The sequence below is a fragment of the Oncorhynchus clarkii genome, chromosome 19 (genome assembly GCF_045791955.1).
Source record: "Oncorhynchus clarkii lewisi isolate Uvic-CL-2024 chromosome 19, UVic_Ocla_1.0, whole genome shotgun sequence".
NCBI lineage: Eukaryota > Metazoa > Chordata > Actinopteri > Salmoniformes > Salmonidae > Oncorhynchus > Oncorhynchus clarkii.
The window spans coordinates 49,087,930-49,097,487 of NC_092165.1; the positions used below are offsets into that span (position 1 = coordinate 49,087,930).

A 9,558-nucleotide genomic window follows, 5' to 3' on the forward strand; every position below is an offset into this window, starting at 1 on the left:
ATTGTAGACCTGCACCAGGCTGGGAAGACTGCATCTGCAATAGGTAAGCAGCTTGGTTTGAAGAAATCAACTGTGGGAGCAAATGGAAGACATACAAGACCACTGATAATCTCCCTCGATCTGGGGCTCCACACAAGATCTCACCCCGTGGGGTCAAAATGATCACAAGAACGGTGAGCAAAAATCCCAGAACCACACGGGGGGACCTAGTGAATGACCTGCAGAGAGCCAAAGTAACAAAGCCTACCATCAGTAACACACTACGCCACCAGGGACTCAAATCCTGCAGTGCCAGACATGTCCCCCTGCTTAAGCCAGTACATGTCCAGGCCCGTCTGAAGTTTGCTAGAGAGCATTTGGATGATCCAGAAGAAGATTGTGAGAATGTCATATGGTCAGATGAAACCAAAATATAACTTTTTGGTAAAAACTCAACTCGTCGTGTTTGGAGGACAAAGAATGCTGAATTGCATCCAAAGAACACCATACCTACTGTGAAGCATGGGGGTTGGAAACATCATGCTTTGGGGCTGTTTTTCTGCAAAGGGACCAGGACGACTGATCCATGTAAAGGAAATAATTAATGGGGCCATGTATTGTGAGATTTTGAGTGAAAACCTCCTTCCATCAGCAAGGGCATTGAAGATGAAACATGGCTGGGTCTTTCAGCATGACAATGATCCCAAACACACCACCCGGGCAACGAAGGAGTGGCTTTGTAAGAAGCATTTCAAGGTCCTGGAGTGGCCTAGCCAGTCTCCAGATCTCAACCCATAGAAAATCTTTGGAGGGAGTTGAAAGTCCGTGTTGCCCAGCAACAGCCCCAAAACATCACTGCTCTAGAGGAGATCTGCATGGAGGAATGGGCCAAAATACCAGCAATAGTGTGAAAATCTTGTGAAGACTTACAAAAAATGTTTGACCTCTGTCATTGCCAACCAAGGGTATATAACAAAGTATTGAGATAAACTTTTGTTATTGACCAAATACTTATTTTCCACCATAATTTGCAAATAAATTAATAAAAAATCCTACAATCCTACAAGCAAGTCTTTTCTTCCTATTGGTGTCCTTTAGTAGTGGTTTCTTTGCAGCAATTCGACCACGAAGGCCTGATTCACGCAGTCTCATTTGAACAGTTGATGTTGAGATGTGTCTGATCATTGAACTCTGTGAAGCATTTATTTGGGCTGCAATTTCTGAGGTTGGTAACTCTAATGAATTTATCATCTGCAACAGAGATAACTCTGGGTCTTCCTTTCCTGAGTAGGTCCTCATGAGCGCCAGTTCCATCATAGAGCTTATGGTTTTTGCGACTGTACTTGAAGAAACTTGACATTTTCCAGATTGACTGACCTTCATGTCTTAAAGTAATGATGGACTGTCGTTTCTCTTTGCTTATTTGAGCTGTTCATGCCATAACATGGAATTCGTATTTTACCAAATAGGGATATCTTCTGTATGCCCTCCACCAAACTTTTGACTGTCACTGTACGTGTTCGTGAGTGTCTCACCTTTCCACAGAGGGGTAATATTAGTGTGTAGTTCAAGCTGTACTGACGCTACAGATAGAAGTTGGCAGATCGGCTATACCAACTTCAGATGCTTGTGGGGGGTCATAGAGCAAAACGGAGTACACCATGGTGTTCGTAAAAGTCTCATCTTTCCATAGAGGGGTCATAATAGTATGCCAACCCGCTCTTCTCACGAAATCGCCTGTCTCAATCCACCACATCCACCAATGTCTCACTTCTGCATCTGCGGTGAAAAGTGAAAGAGCTAGAGCTATGTTTGACAGACCATGAGACATCCCAGTCCAGACGGCGAAGGTGGAAATCTCAGATGATGTTGGGATCTAGAATGTCATCCACTGGAACCCAGGGCAAGCAGATGGGAGGTTCCTGAGAGAGCCAGACATGATCACCAGAATGGAACACGGGAACTTCACTGCAGTGGCGGTCCGCCTGCTCCTTCTGTCAGCAAAACCACTCGTCCACCACAGTGGCTTCAATCTGGATCGGGGTCCATGGGTCCATGACCGGCTCGTACCCCAGGACGCACTGGAAGGAGACAGCCCGGTGGAGGAATGACGAAGTGAGTTCTTGGAAAACGTCGCCCAGTAAAGGAACTGGGCCCACTCCCCCTGCCGGTACTGACAATGACTCCTAAGGAACCTCCCCAGCTCCTGGTTCATCCTCTCCACCTGCCCGTATGAGGCCGGTACCCGGAAGTGAATCTGGCAGTGATCCCCAGCTTCTCCAGGAAGGCCCTCCATACCCGTGACATGAATTGGGAGCCACGGCCAGAGACAATGTCCTCTGGAAGGCCATAGTGCCGAAAGACCAGCTGGAACAGGGCCTCAGCGACCTGGAGAGCGGTAGGGAGACAAGAGATAGGGATAAAATAGCAGGATTTTTTAAATCTGTCCACAACAACCATAATAGTAGTGTAACCATCAGAAGTGAGATCAATGGACAGATGAGACCATGGCCGCTGAGGCATGGGAACGGGAAGGAGTTTCCCTGCTGGAGTGTGCCAGGGAGATATGGAACATGAGTTGACATTGTGGGGTTGTGACGTTGGCGCCATGGGAGGCCGAGGATTACCTTGTGTACGGGTGCTGTGGTGATGAAGGGAAGACTTTCCTGGTGCATGGGTCCATTGGTGAGGGTGAGTGTTGCAGTGATGTGGGTAACTGTGCCGGATCCAAATGGTCGCGTATCTAGGGCCAGGGCGGGTGGTTAGTAAACCGGCGATGTCAAGCTCCGGAGCGGGAGTGGACGTGACATGAATGAGCAGAGTCAGATACACTACAGACCCCTTCAAATTAGTGGATTCGGCTATTTCAGGCACACCTGTTGCTGACAGGTGTATGAAATCGAGCACATAACCATGTAATGTCCATAGACAAAAAATGTCAGTAAAGGCTGAACCTTGAACAGGAGTGCTGAAGCACATAGCCTGTAAAAATCGTCTGTCCTCGGTTGCAACACTCACTACCGAGTGCCAAAGTGCCTTTTGAAACAACGTCAGCGCAATAAATATTTGTCAGGAGGTTCATGAAAGGAATTTCCACAAGCCTAAGTTCACCATGCACAATGCCAAGCGTCGGCTGGAGTGGTGTAAAGCTCGCCCGCCATTGAACTCTGGAGCAGTGGTCTTGGTCGATATTTTTTTACTAGACCTTAGTGAAGTGTTGCTTCCATAATTTGAGACTAGTCTTAATTTGCAAAACTAGTTTGCAAGACGTTCATGGTAGTTTGCATAGTGTATATTTGACCTAAAAATGAGCAAGGAAGTTGGATACTACCAAAGATGTTTATAGATAGACCACAGCCTGCTGTTTCCAATGGGAACAAATGAGTCATAGCGGTCAGAACAAGCAAGGTGACAGAGCCAAGTACGAGCTAGCAAGATTCAAATTGGTCTGTTCTAGCACACATCTGCATATTTCAGTAAGGGAATAATTACTCTGTGAAGTGCACATGTGCAATAACTCAATTCGCATTTGTACTTCGTCTAAACAATGACATTTTATAAACTTTGGCAAACGGTAAAGTCTACAAAACTTAGTCCACCCTGTTCATAACATATTTTAGTTTTGGGAACAGAAAACTGTATTGAGATCAAATGTTTAATCGATTTTGCAGAATGTCGGCCAAAATCCTTCTCCTTCCTTATTCTCCAACTGCTGGGATGGGATCCCTCTCACTTCCATATTTGGTACTGAGTAGAAACGCCAAACGGATGCTTCACATTTGTACATCCGTTGAAATATCTGTCTCATTGTTCTACCTGTGTTATCGTTTTTACACTCTGGAAGGACAAAAATGTAGCTAGCTCTTGCACTCATGCTGCTTCCTCATCTGGCAAACACCATTTGACAGCTAATACTCAAGCAATTGGAGTGCGGTTTACTCATCCTACATCCAATCACAGAGTACGATGTTGAGCTTCCAGAAGCTAAACAAACATGGTAGAACCCCCTGTCACCGCATAAACTGAAGGTTACTGTATATTTGGGTTGATTTGACACACAGAAAGCATGCTGAGCTTGTCAATAAGAGACGTAAGTTAAATCAACTCGTTACCAATAGCATTAGCTAGTTTGTATTCTGATTAATTTTGTCACAATGCGTGTATCCTTCCTGTTTGGCCCTGTCCGGGGGTGTCCTCGGAGTGGGCCACAGTGTCTCCTGACCCCTCCTGTCTCAGCCTCCAGTATTTATGCTGCAGTAGTTTATGTGTCGGGGGGCTAGGGTCAGTTTGTTATATCTGGAGTACTTCTCCTGTCCTATTCGGTGTCCTGTGTGAATCTAAGTGTGCGTTCTCTAATTCTCTCCTTCTCTCTTTCTCTCTCTCGGAGGACCTGAGCCCTAGGACCATGCCCCAGGACTACCTGACATGATGACTCCTTGCTGTCCCCAGTCCACCTGGCTGTGCTGCTGCTCCAGTTTCAACTGTTCTGCCTTATTATTATTCGACCATGCTGGTCATTTATGAACATTTGAACATCTTGGCCATGTTCTGTTATAATCTCCACCCGGCACAGCCAGAAGAGGACTGGCCATCCCACATATGCTCTCTCTAATTCTCTCTTTCTTTCTCTCTCTCGGAGGACCTGAGCCCTAGGACCATGCCCCAGGAATACCTGACATGATGACTCCTTGCTGTCCCCAGTCCACCTGACTGTGCTGCTGCTCCAGTTTCAACTATTCTGCCTTATTATTATTCGACCATGCTGGTCATTTATGAACATTTGAACATCTTGACCATGTTTTGTTATAATCTCCACCCGGCACAGCCAGAAGAGGACTGGCCACCCCACATAGCCTGGTTCCTCTCTAGGTTTCTTCCTAGGTTTTGGCCTTTCTAGGGAGTTTTTCCTAGCCACCGTGCTTCTACACCTGCATTGCTTGCTGTTTGGGGTTTTAGGCTGGGTTTCTGTACAGCACTTTGAGATATCAGCTGATGTAAGAAGGGCTATATAAATAAATTTGATTTGATTTAGTCTGCTAGCTGCAATGTAACAATTACACAACTCAATTATTACATCAAACTCTGGTGGGAGCTAGCTAGTTATTAACGTTATCACATCTAGCAAAAACATGGTCAAAGTTGAATGGCACACATTTCCAACCATTTCAGCTGGGGTGGGTATAATTTGTGGAACGTTCCAACAGGAATATGTTCCAAAAACGTAAAATACAAGGTTGTCAACAAACAACGCATACAAAGCTGTATAGCGGCCGAATAAGATACCCGGTAGGGAGTGGGCTATTTCATTAAGTTTTTAACTCCCCACGTTTATTCCGAAAAATGTATGTCCTCACTCTGGTAGCCTATGGACAAGAATTAAGAATATGTTACGTGGTGAGTTGATGCCTATTCGGCAGCTAGTTAGCTTCATGAATTGATCGTGCTACTTTGTATGCGTTGTTTGTTGGCAACATTGTACTTTACAACGTTTTTGGAACAGATTCCTGTTGGAACGTTACACATTATTTTCCACCCTTTCAGCAGTCTGCTCAGTCATGTTGATTCAGCTAGCATACTGGTAATAATAACAAATGGAAATAATTATACAGTACCTATTCAACATTATTTTATTGGTCTCCTTGGCTCTAAAAAATGCCTGAAACTTATCAAGAAAACCCACAATCTCAATGCTTACATCACGGTGACAGAGGAGCTGGCATTGAAACAGGTAGAGGAGGCTGAGCGCAGGCTCCTCAAAGGTGTGTGTTGTGTCTGTCTGTCTGTCTGTCTGTCTGCCTGCCTGTGTGTACTGGACGTGCATGTGTTGCACATTATGATCTGGTCTCACATTTTTATCTTCCTTGCAGGTGCCCCCAAAGGTCCACTGGATCCCTTTTGCTGTGAAGGACAACTTCTACACAGAGAACATCAAGAACACTTGTACCTCAAATGCTGAAAGGTATATCTGCTGACAGGCCTAAAAATTGATTCATTCCTCCTCTTTACAGTTGGATGCATTTATTATTATAGTATCTGTTTTGTAGAATACACTCATCCATACAATGCCACAGTGGTTCAGAAGCTCCTTGACCAGGGTGCTGTTCTCATTGGGGAAACTAACTTGGATGAGTTTGCTATATGCTAAGGCTCTCAATCTCCCTTTAGGAAATACATGTATTTGCAGAATTACCAAAGTATTATCATATCTGTAAACTGCCCCAACCTGCATTCATGACTGAAAGTGAGTGTATAGTACCCTCCCTCCATTATTTTCCAGTGCAGGCAGTACTGACCGTGCTTTTGAACCTGTCCGGAACACCTGGAGCTACGCCGCCCCTTACAGAGAGCAGACTGGGGCTGACCCTGACTCTAACTGGGTCATCACGGAAGGCAGCTCTGGAGGAAGTGCTGCAGCTATGGCCTCTCTCACCAGCTTCCTGTGAGTCTGCAGACACAGGTCTGAGTTCAAGTTTCCCATACTGTTGCAAAATGCTGCATAATAGGAACATACTCAACCACTGTGGCTAACAATGCAACTTCCTGAGCATTGACTAATACCGTAGTTTATGTATTTATGAAGCACTTTACTTTTAGCTCGTAGTGGAGCAAAGAGACTCAACAACACCTTTTTATTGAACTCTGAAACACTAAAGGTCTTATCTCCTGGTTCTGGCCCCTGACAGCTCTTTGTGGTCGGATACAGGTGGCTCCACCCGTAACCCAAGGGCTCTGTGTGACATAGTGGCCCTGAAGCCAACCTACGGCCTGGTGTCCAGACACGGCCTCATCCGCCTGGTCAACTCGATGGAGGTCCCAGGCATCATGACTCAGCCACCGTCCTGGGTCAGGCATGTTATATGGCCATCCCATGGGGCCTGTATTTTTTTCCTGACCAGGTAAAAAGTATTACTCTGAAATGTTAATTTTATGGCATGTAAAACTGCAATGTGGGGTTTGTTGACCTGGGGTGCGGGTTGTTGTGTCACACAGGTATTCTCCAAGGCCATGATGTCAGACTCTACTACCATAACCCTTCCACACTGACAGACCTACCGGGTGACTTTGATGTCAGGAACATCTGTGTGGGCATTCCCAAGGTGAGATCACCCTATCCTCCCAGTAGGATCAGGCATCTCAGTTCATCCCAGTGGTTTAACATTAACATGAAGATTGTTGGTAAAACTTTGAACATGTGAGGCATGTGGCACATGCCGCACATCTGTCAGACTGTTTGTCTGTCTGGCTATGCTGTTGTTTCATTGTTGATCTATGATGTGAATTAATAGCGCTTACTTAATGCAAGACAAAGACAGAAGTCCATTGCTATGAAGCCAAATAAAGTCAAATTGACCATGAGTGGATTCTAAATATTATGCTGCTATTATAACTAGCCCTTGATGGCGACCTTTGTTTATTTTAATTGTTGCTGTATGTGTACTTCGTATTTGTTTACATTTACAAGGGATTTTGTTATTGTAAAGCAAGATTGAAATGGAATTATTTGTGAATTGTTCTCCACAGGCCACCGTAGTGGCCATGTATGCCACCAGGGATTTAACAATGTTATACAAGGAAGAATCCTCTCGGGGAACTACTTCCTGCTCAGACAGTAAGACACAGCAAACACATTTTTCAGTATAAACCCAGACTTTTCTGCTACTGTAAGATCGGTGGTCGTGTTGAGGATGGAAGCAGGAATTTGAATATTTGGACAAGAGTTAAGACAGACCCTCATGTTTGCCTCCCTTCTAACAGGAATTATGAGCACTACTTTGTGATGACCCAGCAGGTGCATTGTCTGATAGCAGAGGACTTCAAGCAAGTGTCCAGCTCGGGTGTTGACGTGCTGCTCATGCCCACCACACTGAGTGACGCCATGCACAACACAGACTTCATGCAGGAAGACAACCCCACACGTAGTGCCCAGGAGGACATCTTCACACAGCAACATGGCAGGAAATAATATGTTCATCATTTAACTCTCCCTTTTCAAAGGAATTGGGTTGGAATTCCTATTTCGGTCAACCCTTTGATTACAAATCCAGATGAAGGTCTATCTGAAACAAATCATCTCCATCAGGGAAGCTGATAACTTTGCGGGCAGTTAAAGTTTAACCCATCTTTTATCCCCCTCACAGTCTGGCCTTCAAACAACCTTACCCTGCCAACCCCTCTCCCTCTCGACTTTCTCACATTTACCCCTCCAACTCTAATTTTCTGCTCCAGGACTCCTTGCTGTTTCTGTGACAACAGCGTTATCGAGCATACCTTCCCATTGGCCTGCAGCTAATAGGCCCCACCCTCCAGGACTGCTGCTGACAGTAGCCCAGTGGATAGAGCAGAAGGTGGGCTTTACCCCTATCCATTACCATGGAGATGCCGTACAGGGGGAGCGAGGTGCGGAGGTCCATAAGCGAGAGCAGACCTCAGTTGTATGAGGTGAAACTAATGAATACAGAGCTACTCAGATGAGTGACATTATCATGGTCATGTAAAGGACATACTCAAAGATGTATGGCCTTTTCTGGATTTGTTCTGAAGTTACTGACTTCCATTAAAGACACTTTATTACTTGCTGTTTGTCTGGCGGTTCCAAGTATGAGTTTGAATGAATGACTTAAAGATTAGGTCACGTATCCAGAAGACAAGTATTGTGAACCTGGGCGTTGAACATCAGTGGGGCCCTCAACCCCCCCCCCCCCAAAAAAAAAGTATTATTAATATTTGTTTTTGTCGAGCCCCCCCCCCCCCAGAAAGCATATGAACACATCATAAGCCATGAAGGAAATGTTTAGAATTACAGGACATTACCTTTAAAACTGCAAAATGTTCCCTCAGCCTCATGGCAAAATGTGTAAAATAGCAGGAAATTAGCTCATAGCTCATAGATTCTTGAAAGTCGGGTCAATCCTTGTCCGGCGGGGAAATTTATTCATTTAATTTTTTTACATTTTGTTGCATTATTTGAGCTTAAAATGTACATTTTAGAGGAATTCTATAAGTGAAAAGATTTGTTTTTGGAATTTTTCTAAAATGCTTTCAATATTATTTATTTCCATGTCGACTCTATGCATAGATCCCGATTTTCAAACTATCCAAAAAAGTGTAAAAGAAAGATTTCAACAAACAATATTTGAATCACAATGGTCACAACAATTCCCCCTCTAAACCGCATGCGGCGTGGACCTCCTCCAAGACTGTTGCGCAGAAGAAGTGCCAGGCCGCACAGAGACACGAGATTAAACTTCACTGAGTTCGCCCCATTAGATTGCACCATTTCATGTGATCGAATAAACATATATGCCCCTTTTCAATGCAACAAAACAAATCTAACTTTGCAAGAGTCTGTGATTTTGTTGTAGGCAGTTGCCAGAGTGCCACGGAATAGAATTCTATTGACAGGTGTGAACCGTCTTTCAAACACCCATAAGTGAATGTGCTGTTCAGGTCAGCGAGCATAGCGTGTGCACGTTTGTTGATATTCTTTGTTAGTTAGCAAGCTATTAGCCCAGTTTTAAATATTGGTCAGCAACAGGGATTTACTGCTTCCTAGCACAAAACGTGTAGGCTACATTTCAA

The 9,558-nt window shown here is 44.7% G+C and overlaps 1 pseudogene; it reads left to right on the forward strand.

Moving 5' to 3' along the window:
- Positions 1-2,652: 2,652 nt before the first annotated feature.
- On the forward strand, positions 2,653-8,616 carry LOC139374510 (glutamyl-tRNA(Gln) amidotransferase subunit A, mitochondrial-like; annotated as a pseudogene).
- Positions 8,617-9,558: the final 942 nt, after the last annotated feature.